This window comes from Hemitrygon akajei, chromosome 11, assembly GCF_048418815.1.
Source record: "Hemitrygon akajei chromosome 11, sHemAka1.3, whole genome shotgun sequence".
NCBI lineage: Eukaryota > Metazoa > Chordata > Chondrichthyes > Myliobatiformes > Dasyatidae > Hemitrygon > Hemitrygon akajei.
The window spans coordinates 14316892-14337981 of NC_133134.1; positions in this window are offsets into that span (position 1 = coordinate 14316892).

Here is a 21090-nt window from a genome sequence, read left to right on the forward strand (position 1 = left end):
AAGATCCATCCAGCTATTCTCACTCACCCACCCTCTCAGCATGGGCTCACATCAGGTTTGATACTGTTTAATGTTGATCAAATACAAATTGCAAAATGCTGACAAATGTTACACTATTGGCAATGCTGATGCACAAGAGTGAATGAAAGTGTGCTCTAACATAATAAGAAAGGAAGATTATAATTATTTTCATAGAACACTCTTGGGAAAATCTCTAACTAATGGAGGATATTTTGCAGTTGAGGTCCTGCAGAGCCACCTCTGGAGAAAATGTGTCATTGCAGAGTGACATCCTCCTTTGTCAATGTGGCATGGCATCAAAGCAGAATTGATGGCTGGCAGTGGGCTAGACTAGTACATAGGAGCAGAATAAGGCCATCTGAGCTTCCTCTTTAAATATACCTAATCACTTGACCTCCACAGCCATCTGTGGTAATGAATTCCGCAGATTCACCCCACTCTGGCTACAGAAATTCCTCCTCATCTCTATAGATTTCCTTGTACTCTGAGGCTGTGCCCTCTGATCCAAGATTTCCCCACTATAGGAAACATCCTCTCCACATTCACTCTATCTTGGCCTTTCGATATTTGATAGGTTTTTAATGAGATGCCATCCCCCATCCCCACCCTCATACATCCAAACTCCAGTGAGCAGAAGCCCAGAGCCATCAAATGCTGAGTGACTAGTAAGGAAACCAAATGCAATGTTAACATTCACTTCCAGAGAACCAGAATATAAAAGCAAGGATGTAACATGGAGGCTTTATAAAGGCATTGATCTGACTGTATTTGGAGTATTGTGAGGAGTTTTGAGTCCCTTGTCCAACAATGGATGTGCTGGCAATGGCAAGGGCATTGAGGAAGTCTACAAGAATGATCTTGGAAATGAAAGGGTTAATGTATGTGCAGCATTTAATGGCTCTCATCCTGTACTCGCTGGAGTTTATAAGAATGGAAAGGGGATCTCACTGAAGTCTTTTGAAAGGCCTAGATTGAGTGGATGTGGCGAGGGCATTTCCTATAGTGGGGGAGTCTGGGACCAGAGGACACAGATAGAGTGGACATGGAGAGGATGTTTCCTATAGTGGGGGAGTCTGGGACCAGAGGACACAGATAGAGTGGACATGGAGAGGATGTTTCCTATAGTGGGGGAGTCTAGGACCAGAGGACACAGATAGAGTGGATGTGGAGAGGATGTTTCCTATAGTGGGGGAGTCTAGGACCAGAGGACACAGATAGAGTGGATGTGGAGAGGATGTTTCCTATAGTGGGGGAATCTAGGACCAGAGGACACAGATAGAGTGGACATGGAGAGGATGTTTCCTATAGTGGGGGAGTCTGGGACCAGAGGACACAGATAGAGTGGACATGGAGAGGATGTTTCCTATAGTGGGGGAGTCTGGGACCAGAGGACACAGATAGAGTGGATGTGGCGAGGGCATTTCCTATAGTGGGGGAGTCTGGGACCAGAGGACACAGATAGGGTGGATGTGGCGAGGGCATTTCCTATAGTGGGGGAATCTAGGACCAGCGAACACAGCCTCAGAATGACGCTTTAGAACAGAGAAGACAAGGAATTAATTTTACCTGGCAGTGGTGAATCTGTGGATGCCAAGTCACTGAGTATATTTAAAGCGAAGGTTGACAAGATTCTTAATTAGCAAGGGCATCAAAGGTTACAGGGAGAAGCAGGAGAATGGGGTTGAGAGGGATAATAAATCAACCATGGTTCAAATGGCAGAGCAGCCTCAACGGGCAAAATGGCCTAATTCTGCTATGCCTTATGGTCTTAAGGGTGACAGTTCGGTAGAACTACATAACATAATGAGCGGCTGGTAGAGCTGTCGCCTCAAAGCTCCTGCAGCCCGGGTTAAATCCTGACCATTGGTACTGTCAATGTGGAGTTTGCATGGTCACGCCCTGGGACTGAATGAATTTCTTCCAAGCACTCCAGTATAGTGCAACAATGCAATACATAAACAATTATATATAGCTCTCTGCAAAAGTACTTAATTAGTGTCTAAGACTTTTGCACAGTAATGAAGTAATTTTATGTGTTGCACTGTACAACTGCTGCAAACAGAAACAAACCTCATGACGTATGTGAGTGATGATAAACCTGATTCTGATAGGGGTCTCTACTGCGGACTGAGAGTGGGAAGGGGACAGGGAGAGGGTAAATTAAGGTTGGGAAAAGGGAAAGGCAGAGGGAAGGGAGTGGGAAGCACCAGAGAGGCATTCAGTATTGATCAATCAACAAATTGATTAGAATCAAATGACCTTGCCTGGTGTCTCAGGGCTGAGTGTGTCTGTACCCATGCCACCTCCCCCCCCCCATACAGCCCCTGGCACTCTTTCTCTGCCACCTGCCCCACACAACTCCTCTGTCACTCCACCCTCACCACTCCCAACACCCTTTGCCCCTGCCAGATTCACAAACTTGCTTTCTGCTCCGCATTGACAAATACAGGACTGTGAAAGGCTTAGACACACTAGCTGTACATATGTGCCCAAGACTTTTGCACTGTACTGTAAAAGAGCACAAAAATAGTGAGATGGTACTCCTAGGTTTATGCACTATTGTAATGAGATGTCCTACAAAGCACAGTTTGTCACTGTGCCTTGGTATATGTGACAATGAACCAATTCCAACTTCAAAATGAAAAATAGATTTCCAGTACCCTCAAACCAATGTCGTGCTAGTCTACGTCAATTCTCAGGTGGGAATGGACGTTCTGAACCTCAATGTACTTTCTTAGACTCGATAGTTTTAACAATTCCACATCTGAGCTTCTATTCTTATTAAAATGATTGATTTATTTATTCAGATGCAGTGCGGAACAGTCCCTCGCGGCACGTCTAGCCACGCTGCCCAGAGATCCCAGATTTAACCCGAGCCTAATCACGGGACAATTTACAATGACCAATTAACCTAACTGGCATGTCTTTGACTGTGGAAGGAAACCGGAACACCTGGAGGAAACCCACACGGTTATGGAGAAAGCATACAAACTCCTTCCATACAGTGGCAGCAATTGCAGATACTATAAAGCGTTGTGCTAACCACCATGCCACCCTTTTTGTTTATGATTTATAGAATTATTGGGGAGGCGAGGAAGAGATACTTGTCTACCCCAGGAGATGTAAGAAACTCCTTCCTTCCTCTAGCTTGCAGGTCACCCTTAAGCAAAGTCACTCTTAGCCCCCTCCCCACTCAGATCAGGGTCACATGAAGCCACGGGAGCAGGTGGTGGATGGTCGTATGAGCTGCTGGTGCAGATCACAGGTCCTGGTTATGCGACCACTGACGCCAGGCAGACAATCTCTGAAGAATATTGATAATGGCTGGGGAACCTGTCTTGTAAAGTCTCTGCCCAGAAGAAACCAATGGCAAACCACTTCTGTAGAAAAAAATTGCCAAGAGCAAACACGGTCAAAGACCATGATCACCCCCTTTCATACAACATGGCACATAATGATGATGATGATGGAATGAATTATATTGATATAGAAGTTCTAGAAGAATCTATTGGAGAGAAAACTGTAAGGCACAGCCAGCATTAGAGAAATCTGAAGCATTTAATAGTCTGGAAATCAGCATATTTCAGCAAATGAAAGCTGTTTTTTTAAATATCTTTAAGCATAATGGGCAGCTACACAATGAAACGTTATTAAATAAGATACTACTTAAGGTGCACATGGTTGTATTCAATGTGTAGAAAGTTGTAACTACCCAGAGGTGCACAAGATAGTAGCTTCAGAAAACATTAGAACATTTCTCTAAATATGAAGCAGTATTTCTAGACTAAATGCATAAGTTGATAAGCTGTTTTTAAATCTTTTTAATTGATTTTCAGCACAGAATAGGCCCTTCAAGTGGCGCCGCCCAGCGGTCCGCCAATTTAACCCTAGCCCAATCATGGAACAATTTATAATGACCAATTAACCCACCACATCTTTGGACTGTGGGAGGAAACCGAAGCACCCGCAGGAAACCCATGTGGTCATGGGGAAAACGTACAAACTCCTTGCAGGCAGCAGTGGGAATTGAACCCAAGTCACCTGAAATGTAATCACAAACAAGCGAAAATCTGCAGATGCTTGAAATCCTATGCTACCATGCTGCCCCAATTGCTTTTAATTGCTTAAGGAACCATTGTTTAATTAAGCCATAATAGGTTTTTAAAAAAACCTTCCACAAATATAAATTTAAAGTACCAGAGCAAATGTAAATCAGTGATCAAATATACATCTTCTGCCACATTTCTACAAAATCTTTTCAGGAGGTGGAAAACTCTGCAAAAATGATTCAAAATGTACTTGCTGTGTCATTTTTCTGGGCAATGCAGCCATAAATTAACATTAGTCTGATTTTGTAACGCCTGTGCTATTCTCTCCTTCCCTCGCATCCAAACAATGGTAACTCCCTCGCTGACCTCCTCTCCCTGCTTCTCCCAACACCATTATACAAGCTGAGCAAACAGAGCATTTCAGTATGTTTTAAAATAAACAGATCATCGATGAGTGAAGTTTAAAGTCTGACACCACCCTTGGCAGTGATTCACGATGCATTCAGAGACAGTAAATATAAGCATAATATCCCAGTCTCTTTCAGAAACTGGCCTTTTGTATTCAACCTCTTGAGCAGTTTAGATAACGTCTTGAGAAGGGACCAACAGTGAATCATGAAATATGCATTGCTTTTCCCAATTCAAATATCTGGTGTGCAAAATGTCTTACTTCACTCTATTTGGCTCCTTCTCTTAATTCAAAACCACAAAAGAAACTCTTTGGTAGGAGCATGCGTCATGGAATGGTTAAATACCATTTAGAAAGTAAACATCTAAATCTAACATCCAAATGTGATTGATACACTCGTTCCGTGGCCATTTTATTAGGTACACCTGTTCATTAATGCAAATCTCTAATCAGCCAATCATGCGGCAGCAATTCAATGCCGAAAAACCATGCAGGCATGGTCCAGAGATTCAGTTGTTGTTCAGATCAAACATCAGAATGGGGAACAAATGTGATCTAAGTGACTTTGATCATGGAATTATTGTTGGTGCCAGACAGGGTGGTTTGAGCATCTTAGAAACTACTGACCTCTTGGGATTTTCCACACACAACAGTCTCTAGTGCAGAGATTCCCCACCTGTGATCCATGGACCCCTCAGTTAACGGTAGGGGTCCACAACATAAAAAAAGACTGGGAACCCCTGCTGTAGAGTTTACAGAGAGTGGTGCAAAAGAAAAAAAATCCAGTGAGCAGCAGTTCTGTGGGTAAAAATGCCTTGCTAATGGGAAAAGGCCAAGCTGACAAGAAAGTAGCAGTAACTCAGATATCCACGTTACAACAATGGTGTGCAGGAAAGCATCTCTGAATGTACAACACGCCGAACCTTGCAGTGAACGGCTATCCATCGATAAGAACATAGGTGGCTGGATTAGCAAGTCTGCAAGCAGCAGAAAAATTGGCAGAAATGTGGATAGGGAGGAAGATTGTCAAAGGATTCAGCAGGATATGGACGGGTTGTAACTGTGTGCTGAGAAGTGGCAGATGGAGTTTAATTCACAGAAGTCGTACTGGGGAGGTGAAATCTTTTTAAAAAGTATACAGTGTTGGCAGGAGCCCAAGGGCATCAATGCACAGAGGGATCGTGGGCATCAAGTCAGTCATTTGCTTAAAAGCGTCTCACAAGCAGATAGGTTGGTAAAGACACATCATATGCTTGCCTTCACAGTTGGGGGGGGGGCACAGAAAAAAGAGCTGGGTAGTCATCTTGCAACTGTCTATAGCTTCAATTGTGCACACTTGGAGTATTGCGTGCAGTCCTGATCGGCCCATTACGGGAAGATGTGCAGGCTTTGGAGGAGATGCAGAAGAGGTTTACCAGGATGCTGCCTGGATTAGAGAGTGCCAGCTCTAAGGAGAGGTTGTACAAATTTAAACCATTCTCTCTGGGGGATGACACGATCAAAGCATGAAATTATAAGAGACATAGATTTGGTAGATGCTCAGAACGCTTTTCCCAGAAGGCAAACGTTGAATACTAGAGGGCATAGCTTTAAGTTGAGTGGGGGGAAGCTTGAAAGGAGATTTATAAGACTTTGTTTTACAACATTGCAAGGAGAGGTCATGGATGAAGATACGACAACAATTATTGCAAGACAGACACATGAACAAGCAGGGAATGGATGGATATGGACCATATGCAGGCAGATGTGAGGTTTAAATAGTTAGCTTGGACAGTGAGGAAGGGCTGAAGGGCCTATTCCTGGGCTGTACTGTTCTTTGTTCCATGTTCTAAATCCCCCTCTAGTTCGGCATTGACTAAACTAGACAGCTGATGACTAAATGGTATGTTACCTTGAACCCTGCAGTTATATTTCTTATTGGTAAAAATGAACAATATTAAGGCAATCCGTCATATTTAGAATGACTGTTATAATAAAAATCTTGCTTACTACTTGCATACAGTATGTTTAAAATTTCATATTATTAGAGACTTTGATTTGCAAAATGAATTTTCACTATAACGAATAGCTTGCAACATGAACACAGGGATATTCTGCACTACAAGATACCCACCATACAGAATTTTCACTTAAAATAGTTTCCAAAAATCCATCACTTTCACATATTAAGGAACGACTACAATACAGGGAGTAAGTGCTTAAAGGGATTATTCAAACAATCTTCAGCTCAATACCGTAACATTTGCATGATATACAATACATTGTTATATAGCGAAGTTTTGCAAATGAAATACAGCGTAAACAGCATTTAAACAGTAGTATCGATGTCACTGAAGCACTATATTTGTTATATGCGGTAATAGAATCTGCTGTTCTCTTTCATTTACATTTAATTTTATGTCTTCCTCAAGAGATGGAGCACTCTGGGCAGGTGTGCTCAAAGGCAGGGATCTCAATTGCGTCTCTAGTAAGCCAAAGATACTTTCAGAGACAGAAGGGAGCCCAAATGGAAGCAGTTAAAGTAACTGACAATGGTACACCGGCAACACAACGTCCCAACATTTTTCAATCTCAACTTGGTTTGCACTTGAAAATCAGAGCAGTGCAAATTAAACATCATATACTTCAAATAAAAAGAGACAAGACTTGTCTGAAATGTGGAACCAGTCTCTGCACAAAAGAGCATCTTAGATCAAAAGATATTACAACCACAATGTCCAGGACATTTACATATTCATTCTCCAGCATGTAACCAGGATGGGAATAATACTTTTTGTGGATTGTTGCACTAACTAAACACAGCACTCGATTTGCACATCAACAAGCATTTTACAAACAAACATCCACCTGCTCTCCCATTTAATATCATAACTGACATGACTGTAACCGCAATTCTAAATTCCTATCTACCTCTGCTAACTTGCTCATCAAAAATCTATCAAATCTTGCCTCAAAAGTATTCGATACCCTTCAAGATGGGATTTCCAAAGACTCGCAACCTCCAAGAGAAAAAGACTAGTATTTCCACATAACTACCACACTTGGAGTTGCTGAAATAACACTCCACGAGCTCGTGCGATAGGTAGAACAAACAAGTGATTTTAAAAAAATTCTCAATGAGTGCATACATCACTCTTCATAACTTACAATGTTTCCTATTAATCTTTCAAATTACTTCAGACCAATTTTGTCCTTGCCAGCCAGTGGAGCAGTGGCATCCGCACTAGACTTCGGGGCGAATGGTCCCGGGTTCGAATCCAGCCGGCTCCTTGCACGCTTTCCATCCGTGCTGGGTTGAGAGTCAAGCTGGCAACTCAGCCTCAAAAATAAACAGTCAAATGCCATGGAAACAGCAAAATTGACACCCAAAGCACTACAAGGCACGAGAAAGGAACAATGACAATGTTTTCCTGAAGCTCAACTCTATGTTAAATGATGACTGCTCATTTTAATCACTGACCCTTAAGTTCTGGATTCTCCCTAAAGGGAGAGACTCTCTCTCTATCCATCCTGCCAAAATTCCCCAGGATATTATGTTTCAATAAAGGTACCTTCTCACTCTCCTGAACTCCAGTGGAATCGTAGCCAGTTTATCCAACTTCCCCATGAGAAATCTACCTATTCCAAATAGGTGTCTAATTAAGCCTTCTCTGAAACCTCTTCCAATGGATTACCATCCATCCTTAAATCAGAGACATTCAAAGCACTGCATGAGTTTGACAGCTGACAATACTTAGGGACAAGCCATTCAGATTTTTGTTTAAAGCTATTTTCTGAGCTGTATTTGTCCTGACCAACCTCACAATTATACAATTATATTGTACAATGACCATTCCAGATCAAAATAACCTCAGACAAGAGGATGACATTAATGTATCCAGAAGATGTTGCATCCATGGTTCAAAAATGTGCAATGACACACTTAATATCAACAAGTTCTAGGCCAATATCTTAGAGAATGCATTAGAATTGTTTGGTCTATACTTATTTTTCTCAATGCAAATATCTTGTGGATGATACTCATGTTATTATTACTCAAATTTATTCGCTATTATCTTGTCAATAAATAAATTTTCAGTGAAGTGAATTTTACAAAATGTTATATTTTTTTGCCTGCCTTTCATGCATTCAGACAGTCAACAAAAGGTTTAACTAAGTTAATGAAACAAAAATATCTCTAACATCTATCCCTCATTGGCTGGCGAGTGATGTAGTGGCATCCGCACCAGACTTCATCAAGGTGGGTGGTCCCAGGTTCAAATCCGGCCGGGGTCCTTGCACTTTCCACGGGGTCAAACTAGCAACTCAACCTCAAAAAAAAGACAAAAACTCGAAAGAAACAGCAAGGTGAGTGGTCCCAGGTTCAAATCCGGCCGGGTCCTTGCACTTTCCACGGGGTCAAACTAGCAACTCAACCTCAAAAAAAAGACAAAAACTCGAAAGAAACAGCAAGGTGGCAAACCAATGCACCACAAGACGCAGAAAGGAACAACAATATCCCTGATTAGCATAATTAAACATGAGTCATAACACTTGTGTCCTTGACTGTTTTCAATAAATATTATTCTGTGGTGATCTTGGCCTCTAAGTATTATTTTCACATAACTATCACATTCAGGGGTTCCTGGAATACCGCTCTGTGAGCATGAGCAATAGGTAGAACAAACAAGAGATCTTTTAAAAAAAATTATCAATGCATGCAAACATCACGTTTCATAACTTACAACATGTCTCTATTAATTTCTCCAAATTAGTTCAAGCCAATGTTAAAAGTATATGGAGGCAGAAATCACTTGGCAGCTAATACAACATTTTCTTACTTTGAATAAAGCCATGGCAGGTGATAAAAGCATCGAAATAGAAGGTGAAAATGTGTTCACATGGTCATAGGATAAGAAAAGCACACTGAATGAAAATCAAACACATCTCCTATTTATTTATTGAGATACAGCACAGAATAGGCCTTTCTGGCCCTTTGACCCACACCACCTTGATTTAACCCCAGCTTAATCATGGGACAATTTACACTGACCAATTAACTTACTAAGTCTTTGAACTGTGGGAGCACCAGGAGTAAACTCACGCAGTCACAGGAAGAACATACAAACTCCTTACAGGCAGCACCCGGGCCACTGGTACTACAAAGCATTGCGCTAACCACTACACTACCCTTCCGCACCACAAGTATCAGAAACCTGCAGATGTTAAAGGTCTGAAATAAAAAACAGAAAATCTAGGAAGGACTCAACTAATCAGGCAGAGTCTGTGCGAAGAGAAACAGAGTGACTATTTCAGGTTAAAGACTTCCCTGGAGTGTAGGAGAATGAGGGGAGATTTGATGGAGGTATACAAAATTATGAGGGGTATACTTAGGCTGAATGCCAGCAGATTTTTTTGCCCCACACTGAGGTTGGGTGAGACTAGGGCTAGGGGTCATGGGTTAAGAGTGCAAGATGAAATACTTAAGAGGAGCCTGCGGGGGAACTTTCGTACTCGAGGGTGCACAAGTATGGAATGAGCAGCCAGTAGAAGTTTTGGATACGAGTTCGATTGCAACACTTGAGAGGTTTGGATAAGTATGCGGATGGGAGAGGTATGGAGGGCTATGATCCAGGTGCAGGTGGATGGGACAAGACAAAACAACAGTTTGGCATGAACTAGATGGACTGAAGGCCAGTTTCTCTGCTGTTGTGTTCTATGTCTCTATGTCTCTGCATTATAATGAACCTGCTGAGTAGTTCTAGCAAATCTTGTAAAAGAGAGAGATGTCCGAGACAGCAAGATAAGTTATAGAAGAGGGGGAAGGAACAGAAAGACCATGAATAGTGGAAGAGCTATAGGAGAATGAAAGGGAAAGACGTCAATGGGAAAAATAAAACCAGTGCAAAAAGACCAAACACTAATAGATCTGCAAATACAGATTCACACACACACATATATTAAATCAAATATGTATTGTATAAATAAGGCATTTGTTTAAAAACTCCGGGCTTACACAGCAAAATAAATTATTCTTCCTACACAACAGCTACTTAACATTTCTGTTCAGATTTTACTGACTTGAGACATGAAAAACAGTCCCTATAATTTCCACCTCCACAATGGTAAATTTCTTTCAATTGTAAGGAACATTACTTCTCAGCAATCTTACTCTGGACATTTTTTGTTTAAATTGGTTCTGTTAAACAACAGATTACTGCTCTGTATCAATAAGGGAAACAGGAAAACAGATCCATTTCTTAAAGCCAAAAATTCATTTATTCAGTTCCACACCACTTAGCCATCAACTTGTTAAAAGCTTTGCTCTCCGGCCACTCTCAGAAGGGTGGTCCCTGCCTTTCTCCCCACTAGCCTCTGCATCTAGTGTTTCATTTCATGCCATCTTCCATATGTTCCAACAAGACCCAACCATCAGGTACACCTTCCACTCTCCCTCCAACCCTTTCCATGAGGACCTCTCTCTCCACTCTTGGTTCACTCATCCCTTCCCACAGCCTCTCCCCGCACCCTGCCACTGTGACCAAGGAGATGTAACACTTCAAGATTCAAGATCCTTTAATGTCATTTCCAGTACACAGGTGTAAAAGAGAACAAAATCATCATTACTCCGGATCAGATGCAGCCTAAAAAAGAATTCACAATAAGATAAAGAACACAATAAATACATAAGGTAGATTATATCTGTATGTTCATGTGGGCAATCGTGGTCTTTCAATGACCACAATTGTTCTTGGCAAATTCTTCTCCAGAAATGGCTTGCCGTTTCCTCCTTCTGGGTAGTACCTTTACAAGCCGGGTGACCCTAGCCAATGTCAATACTCTTCAGAGATTGTCTGCTTGGTGTCAGTGATTGCATAACCAGGACTTGTGATATGCACCACCTTCTCCCATGGCTTCATGTGACCTTGATTGGGGGCTAAGCAGGTGCTACACCTTGCCCAAGGGTGACCTGCAGCCTAGCAGAGGGAAGGTGCCTTACAGACATATCTCCACCCTGCCACCTACAGAGTTTAAATACATAGATTGATTGGCAGGCAAGAAATAATGAATTAGTGGTGGTGGTGGGTGGGGGTGTGGAGGGGTGGATTAGTGAGTGGTGGTGTTGATCAGTCTAACTGCCTGGGGAAAGTAACTTTTTGAGTCTGGTGGTCCTGGCATAGATGCTATGTAGCCTCCTCCCTAAGGGAGTGGGACAAACAGTCCATGAGCAGAGTGGGAGGGATCCTTCGTGCTGTTGCTGGCCTTTTTCCAGTGCCTTTCTGTATTTATGTCCTTACCCTAAACCCCCTTCCTCAGCACCATTCAGGAATCTAAACAGTCCTTCCAGGTGAGATTCACGAATGCCTCCTCCAACCTCGATGACTGCATTCAGTACTCACGATCTCCACTCATGATCAGGTCCAAGCGTACAACAGGCAGCCGGTCTGCAGGGCACCTGGACCTTCTTGGGCTGACAACTGTGTGACATTTCAACTCCCATTCTCAACCGATGGGTCTGCCCTCCACCTTCGCTGACATGATGAAGCCAAACACCCACTAGAAGATCAGCATTCCACTTGGAATGGGAATTTTCCATCTTCAGGTAAATTTCTGTAGAAGTAAAGCATTCTGCCACTGCCAACGGGTAGGGAGCCTCCAAAGTGCAGCATCACTAGAACCTACACAGAGTTGCAGACTCAGCCAGTTCCATCATGGGCACAATCTTCCTCACCTTCGACATCATCTTCAAGAACTGGTGCCTCCAGAAAACGGCGTCCATCACTAAAGACATTCACCATTCAGTGTGTTGGGCAGATTAGAAGATTTCTGAAAGATTAGGGGATTGTCAGCTATGGGGAACTGGAGCTCATCAGAGTAGGATCACCTCTGGAGCACCTGGTCACCCCAGGTGAAGAACGTGGAGAGAGTACAGAAAAGGTTTACCTGCATTAGATGGGTTATGCTGTAAATAGAGGAAGGACAAACTAGTGCAGGTTGTTCTGGAGCCGTGGAGGCTGAAGGAAGAGCTGACAGAGGTTTATAAGTTACGAGAGGCATAGATAGAGAAGGCTGCAAGTATCTTCATCACCACTCCCTCCCCCACCTTGAGATTGAAAGACCCAGTACCAGAGAGCACCACACCTAATGTGAGAGGGATTAAGTCAAAGGAATTGGGAAGGGCAAGTTTTTTGTTTTATATACACGGAGACAATGGTGGGTGCCAGGAATACATTGCCTGGTATGGTAATGGAGACAGAAATGACAGGTGTTTAAGAGGCCTTTAGGATAGGCATATGAATATGTGGAGAATAAGACCATAAGACATAGGAGCAGATCTAGACCTATCAAGTCTGCATTGCCATATGATCATGCCTAATATATTATGCCTCTCAATTCTACTCTCCCCATAACCTTTGGTGTCCTTATTCATCAAACCTATCAAGATGACCATTAAATAAATGACTTGGCCTGGACAGCCATTTGTGATGATGAATTCCACAGGTTCATCACCCTCTGACAAAAGAAATTCCTCCTCGTTTCTCTTCCAAAGCGACGTCCTTTAAGGAAGAAAGGATATGGACTCGTGCGGGCAGAAGGGACTGATTAAGCTGCTATTTACTGATTTAATTAGCTTGGGACAACATTGTAGGCTGGAGGGCCTGTTTCTGTGCTGCAGTGCTGTTCTACTCTCAGTGGCCACTTTATTAGGTACACCTGCTCGTAATTGCAAATATCCAATCAGACAGTCGTGGCAGCAACTCCATGTACAGAAGTATGCAGACATGGTCAAGAGCTTCAATTGTTCAGACCAAATATCAGAATGGTGAAACAATGTGATCCTAGTGATTGTGACTGTGGAATGTTTGCTGGTGCCAGTCAGGGTGGTCTGCATATCCCAGAAACTGCTGATCTCCTGGAATGTTCACGCACAGCAGTTTCTGGAGTTTGCAGAGAACGGCACACAAAAACAAATAACACCCATTGAGCGGCAGTTCTGAGAGGGGAAAATGAGGGCTTATGAGAGAGGTCAAAGAAGAATAGTTGCACAGGTTCAAGTTCACAGGAAGGCGAGAGTAACTCAAGCAACCATCCTTTGGAACAGTGGTGTGCAGAAGACCATCTGTGTGCGCACAACACATGGAGCTTTGAAGTGCACAGGCTACATTTGCAGAAGACCATGAACATACACTCAGTGGCCACTTCATTAGGTACAGGAGGTATCTGAAAATCAACGTTCATTCCACAGTCGAAAATCATCTGGAGCACATTGCTTCACCATTCTGCTACTTGGTCTGAACAACCAAATCTCTCGATCATGTCTGTTTCTGGCTGCATGCACCAGTTTGCAAATCATTCCAAAACAGAATACAGTACACTATGAATATACATCATATAGCGCCTATAAAGCGTTCATCCCCCCCCCCCCCCGCCCGAAAGTTTTCATGTTTTATTGTTTTACAACATTGAATCACTGTGGATTTAATTTGGCTTCTTTTGACACCGATCAACAGAAAGAGACTCTTTCATGTCAAAGTGAAAACAGATCTCCACAAAGTGATCTAAATTAATTAGAAGTATAAATCACAAAAAAATTGATTGCATAAGTATTCACCCTCTTCAAGTCAGTATTAGGTAGATGCACGTTTGGCAGCAATTCCAGTAATTCCCTCCCCCTCCCTAGTTTCACTCTGCCTCCTCCTCCAGCTGCCTATCACCTCTCTCATGATTCCGCCTTCTTCTACTACCCATAATGCTTTCCCCTTACATTCCTTCTTCACCTTTCCTGCCTATCCTCTCCCTGCTTCCCATCCCCCACACCTTGATCTTTCCCCTTACTGGTTTTTCACCTGGCACCTACCAGCCTTCTCCTTCCCACCCTCCCCCCACTTACTTCATAGGGCCCCTGCCCCTCCCTCTTCAATCCTGACGAAGGGTCTCGGCCCAAAACGTTGACTGTTCGTTTCCACGGATGCTGCCCGACCTGCTGAGTTCCTCCAGCGTGTTGTACGTGTTGAATTTCAGCCTTGGGTCTGTCTAGATAGGTCTCTTTCAGCTTTGGTCACTCCAAGACATTAACTCTGTTGTTTTTAAGCAATTCCTGGGTATACTTGGGGCCATTCTCTTGCTTGAAAATAATTATTCTCCCAAGTCACAGTTCTCTTACAGACTGCATCAGGTTTTCCTCCAGAATTTCCCTGTATTTTTCTGCATTTATTTTACCCTCTACCTTCATATTCCAGTGTCTGTTACAGAGAAGTGTCCCCACACAGCATGATGTAGTCACCACCATGCTTCACGATAGGGATGGTGTGTTTTTGATATTGTCCTGAGTTTGACTTATGTCAAATAGTGTTTAGTCTGAGGGCCAGAAAGCTCAATTTTGGCTTCTTCAGACCATAGAACCTTCCTCCAGCTGACTTCCGAGTCTCCCAACATACCTTCTGGCAAACTCTAGCTGAGATTTCATGAGAGGTTTTTTTCTGAACAGTGGCTTTCTCTTTGCCACTCTCCCTTAAAGCTGCATCTGATGGAGCACCTGGACACAGTCTCTCCCATCTTAGCCACTGAAGCTTGTAACTCCTCTAGAGTTGTTATAGGTCCCTCGGTGGCCTCCCTCACTAGTTCCCTTCCTGTATGGTCACTCAGTTTTTGAGGAAGGCCTGCTCTACGCAGATTTACAACTGTACCTTATTCTTTCCATTTCTTGATGACAGACTTAACTGTACTCCAAAGGATATTTAGTGACTCAGAAATTTTCTAGTATCCAGCTCCTGCTTTATTCTTTTCAATAACCTTTTGTAGAGTTGCTTTTTTATTATTATTATTATTTATTTATTAAATGTAGAGTTGCTTGAAGTGTTCTTTTGTCTTCATGGTGTAGCTTTTGCCAGGATTCTGACTCACCAACAATTGGACCTTCCAGACACAAGTATACTTTTCCTACAATCAATTGAAACACCTTGAATGTACACAGGTGATCTCCATTTATTAATTATGTGACTGCTAAAACCAATTGGCTCCACCAGTGATGATTTGATGTGTCATATTAAAGGGGGTGAATACTAATACAATCAACTATTTTGTGCTTTATATTTGTAATTAATTTAGATCTGTTTTTTGACATGAAAGAGTATATTTCTGTCAGTCAGTGTTTAAAAAAGCCAAATTAAATCCACAGTAATCCAATGTTGTAAAACAATAAAACATGAGGACTTCTGGGGGGGGGGGTGAATACTTTTATAGGCACTGTACATATTACATAAATTTGAGTCAATGTTGTACAGCAGTGTTCAATTCTAATGGATGATTAAGAGAAATTCTACTTTTATTACCAACTATTAAGGAGTTTTAAATTCAATTACTTTTCATTTTCCACTTTAAGTAGACATTCATTACCTCGATGTAATTAATTCTGTAGCTTCCTAAAAGAAAATGATGTCCTAGAAAAATAATTTTCCATCATTACCAACACACACAGTGTTAAACCCTATTGCTGTCACTAATGTGCTCACATACTCACCACAGACGGAAGGTGTAGATGTGGAACACAAGCAAGAGCGATAGGGTTTATCAGCAGCTGAGTGAGAGCTGGAGGGTTTTAATAGCGCCAGGCTATTCCAGGTGAGGGAAAGTATAGATTCAATAGAGCCGCGTGTGTAATGTTGGACTTCACTTCATGTCTGACTGGAATAAGTCCTAAGGCTTGGCTAGTGATTAGTCAGTCATTAGGGAGGCAGCCACTAAGAGATGAGGAAGGGGTAATGTCTGCAAGATTGTTGCAGGGTAGTGATGGCACCAAAAAACTGGTAAGGTCTGGATGCACTGAGAGGGAGACATCATGTTGCACTGACACCTCACAGTTTATTTCCTCCCAAAGGTTTGCCTACTAACGTTTGTCAGTAGGGGTAACAGCAGAAGACAAGATGGTAGGCTTTCTGTAAGGCTAGCTGTTAGCACTGTTGGATGTGGAATACTCCCTTAGAAGCAGTAGTAGTGAGTTCACTCGAGGATGATGTTCTCCTCAGAGGCTGTCTATTGGTGGGTCCTCAGGAGACTGTTCCGGGTTCCACATATCCTGGTGCACTGTCGACAGGAGCAAGTGGTGGCTGTGGTTAGTGGTTGAGTCTTTAGGTTGTTCAGCCTCTCCTTTCACAGGGGCCGCTTGTTCTCTGCGGCACACTGAAGGCCATTCTCATGTAGAGCAGCTCCCTCTTGAACAGATTTTCTCCAGGTGCATCTATTTGAGAGCAATGTCTTCCCAGTTTTTAGATGTAATGTTGAATTTCTTCAGGCTGTATTTTGAAGTTATCCTTGAAGTGTCTCCTTTGCCCACCAGGGGCTTGCTGACCTTCCTTCAACTAAGAGTAGAGGATCTGTTTAGGGAGAGGCGAGTTAGGCATTTGGGTGATGTGACCTGTTCGTTGGAGTTGGGTATTGCTTTATCGTGGAGATATTGCTCACTTGGGCCTCCTCCAGTACGCAGGTATTAGTGCATCTGTCCTTCCAGCCGATCCTCAAAAACATTCCCTTGCATTTATGTATGGAAGGGATTAAGGTCTTGGAATGCAGATGGCAGATAGCGAGCCAAGACAGATCCTGGAATGGGCTTACGGTGTGGCTTGTTCTGGAGTTGTGGAGATTGGCAAGGTCACCATAAGGAACAATACCATGGGCTAAGAGAAACTGATACCAGGATTTCGGATTATTCAGGAGTCAGGAGCATCAGCTCAGGATCAAGGGGCATTCAGTCATAACAACGGCTTAAATTTGAGTGCCACAGTAGCGTAGCAGTTAGCACGACTCCACTGCAGCTTGGGACCTCCAGAAGTTGGACTTCAATTCTGGTACCTTCTGCAAGGAGCTTGTATGTTCTCCCCATGAACGTGTGGGTTTCCTCCAGGTGCTCCAGTTTCCTCCCACAGTCCAAAGTCATGCTAGTTAGTAGGCTAATTGGTCATTGTATATTGTCCTGTGATTAGACTAGTATTAAATAGTTGGGTGCGGTTCATTGGGCCGGAAGGGCATATTCCGTGCTGTAGCTCTAAATAAATTGCAAATAGCAAAGTGGCTAGGGACAAAGTGAGGGGTTGATCTGGATGACCTGGACGCTGGACATGAGCAACACTGTGTAATGCAGGTTGGACATCAGCTAAGGAACTAAGGAGGTTCCGTATTAAACAGAGAATTCAAGTATTCATCACACAGAAACAGAATGCTGGAAGAACTCAGTGGGTCAAGCAGCCTCTGTGGAGGCAAGAGCTATAGGTCAATATTTCAGGTTAAGACCTTGCCTCAGGACTGGGAGGGAACAGGGAGGATTAGCAGAAGACCAGCAGTAGGCAAGGATAATAGGTGGAACATGATGGGGAGTGGTCGATGGGCAGAGGGTGGGAGGGATTGGAGGGTTGCACAAAAAAGACGGAGAAGTGAGTGTGTGCGTGAGAGGAGAACACCGGGTGGGATGTGGTTCATCTGAAATTGGGAAGTTCGGTATTCATATCATTGAGTTGAAAGCCACCCAAATGAAATATTGCTCAAAAACACAATGGATTTGCAGATGCTAGAAATCAAAAGCAACACACACAAAATGCAGGTCAGGCCACATCTTTGGAGAGGAATAAAACACCTGCGTTTCAGGGCAAGAGCCTTCATCAGGATTCTTCTGGTTTGCTATTGGTCTAATCTGTTGCAATGGAGGCCAAGGGGCAGAGGAGTTGGCGAGAGGGTGGGAAGGCGAGTTAAAACGGCATGCCACCAGAAACTCGGGGTGCCTGTTGTGATCAGAATGAGGTGTTCCACAGTCAGCCAGTCCACACCTGGTTTCCCCGTGTGGAGGAGGCCACATCAGGAGCAAAAGCTGCTGCAGACCAGACTAGAAGAGGTCATAGTGAACCTCTGCCTCAGCTGTCCCTGATTCCAGCATGCACAACCCGTTTTGTCATCATGCTCCTCATGCAGGCTGTATTCAAATCTATCCAATTACTAAAATTGTCTGCATGATTTTTCAAAGAGCCTTCATCTGCAAAAGACTCAATGTGCTTATTCATCTATGGACATAAATAAAGCAGCGAAACTTTTCTACTTCTCCATACTCTGTGCTCCCACACTCATGCATATTGATAAACATGGTGCAGAAAGCATATCCATTATGATGATTTTAAATCTCTACCCAAGACATACAAAGACTATTTTTTAATATTTAAAACACATCTATCCATTTAACAATCTATCAAGCCAAGCTTTCAATTCTCCTCACTGAAGCAGGTTTCAGTTCTGATAATTAAACACATTTTAAGTGTTTCCTTGTTATCTTTATCTGTGTGCACAATGCAACATTTGATTGAAAGTGTACTCTTTACTTATAATTGTGTTTCCTATTGAATATAATATGGCTGGTATATTACACACTTAGAATATATTTTTGATATATACACCTTAAATTGTTTCAATGTACACTCAGTGGCCACTTTATTAGGTACTCTTGTACATCTGCTTGTTAATGGAAGTTTCTAATTAGCCAATCGTGTGGCAGCAACTCAATGCATAAAAGCAAGCAGATAAGGTCAAGAGGTGCAGTTGTTGTTCAGACCAAACATAAGAATGGTGAAGATGTGTGATTTAAGTGACTATGACCGTGGAATGATTGTTGGTGCCAGATGGGGTGGTTTGAGTACATCAGAAACTGCTGACCTCCTAGGATTTTCATGCACAACAGTCTCTAGAGTTTACACACAATGGTGCAAAAAAACAAAAACATCCAGTGAGCAGCAGTTCTGTGGGCGATACGGCTTGCTCATAAAAGAGGTCAGAGGAGAATGACCAGACTGGTTCAAGCTGACAGGAAGGCAACAGTAACTCAAATAACCGCGCATTACAACACTGGTGTGCAGAAGTGCATCTCTGAACACACAACACATTCAATCTTGAGGTAGATGTGCTACAGCAACAGAAGTCCATGAATAAACACTCAGTGGTAATTTTATTAGGTACAGGAGGTACCTAATAAAGGAACTATTAAATGTATGTTTCAGTATCCAACTTAAATTGCTTCATTATACCTCCTCCTTCATGATAAAAGCCACATATACTAATTCAGAGATTAAAAAGATTCAGGATTCAAAGTACATTTATTATCTATGTATGTATGCAGTATACAACCGAGATTTGTCGTCCCAGAGACAGCTACAAAACAATAGAAACTCTGGAACCCTTTCAAAGATAAACATCAAACCCCCAACACCCAATTAAGAAAAAAAATGCAAATGGCAAAAAAACAAGCAAAAAACCCAATTCAAAACACCAAATCACAAAGTCATTGAAAGAGTCCTGGCATATTCAGTTGACACAAAACAAAAACTAACAGTCATGAGCTAAAATGTACCTGAAGCATATGATTACCATTTACTCCTAAAGCAATTCAAGAAGCATAAATCATCCAAGTTATAATCAGTGAAAGAAAAAATCCTTGCTATTTTATTAACAGATGAACAACGGCACAGATTAGCTGCAAGAAAATAACGTTTGAAGGAGTTGACAGCTCCACAAAGTACTGACAGAAGGAGATACTGAAGGTAAAGTGCTTCAATGTGGAATTCTAAAAGGCACTTGATAGAGTACTGCTTAATAGTCATTGGCACGTTAAAGCCTATGGGCATACAGAGATGGTATGGAGGCAAAATTGGCACCTGGACATTAAGAGAAGTTGCAAACACCATGTCATGAAAAAATACACTGTTTTTAATCTATATCAATGACTTCAGATTGAAAAAACAGGGTACAGCTTTAGACTTTACAGTAGATACAAGATGTAAAAATGTAAACAATTTGGAAGACAGCGATGATTTTTGGGTGATAATCTTGACAGACAAATGGTAAATTAAATTTGGCATTTGCAAGCGTGATACATTTTGACAGGAAGGATGAAGAATGAAAATGATTTACACTCAGTGGCCACTTTATTAGATTCAGGAGGGGAACCTGGTGTGGTCTCCCGCTGCTGTAGCCCATCCACTTCAAGAATCCGCATGTTGTGCATTCAGAGATGCTCTTCTGCACATCACTGTTGCATAGGCATCCGTTAGTCTCGAGAGACCATGGATTTGTGCCTTGGCACAGGCCTGCGCAGGGTTGTTTAGGAGACTGGCAATTGCCCATGCAGTGAGTCTCCCCTCTCCACGCCACCAATATTGTCCAAGGGAAGGGCAAGGGCCGATACAGCTTGGCACCGGTGTCGTCTCAGAGCAGTGTGTTGTTAAGTGCCTTGCTCAAGGACACAACACACTGCCTCAGCTGAGGCTCGAACTTGTGACCTTCAGATCACTAGGCCAATGCCTTAACCACCTGGCCACGTGCCAACACAATCACTGTTGTATTGCATAGGTATTTGAGTTACCATCAGACATAGAAACAGAATTAGTCCATTTGGCCCACCGCATCCGCTACGCCATTTCATCATGGCTGATCCAATTTTCCTCTCAGCCTCAATCCCCTGCCTTTACCCTGTATTCCTTCATGCCCTGACCAATCAAGAATCTATCAACCCCTGTCTAAAAGACACAAAGACTTGGCCTCCACAGCTGCCTGTGCCAAAGAATTTCATAGATTCACCACTCTCTGGCTACCAAAATTCTT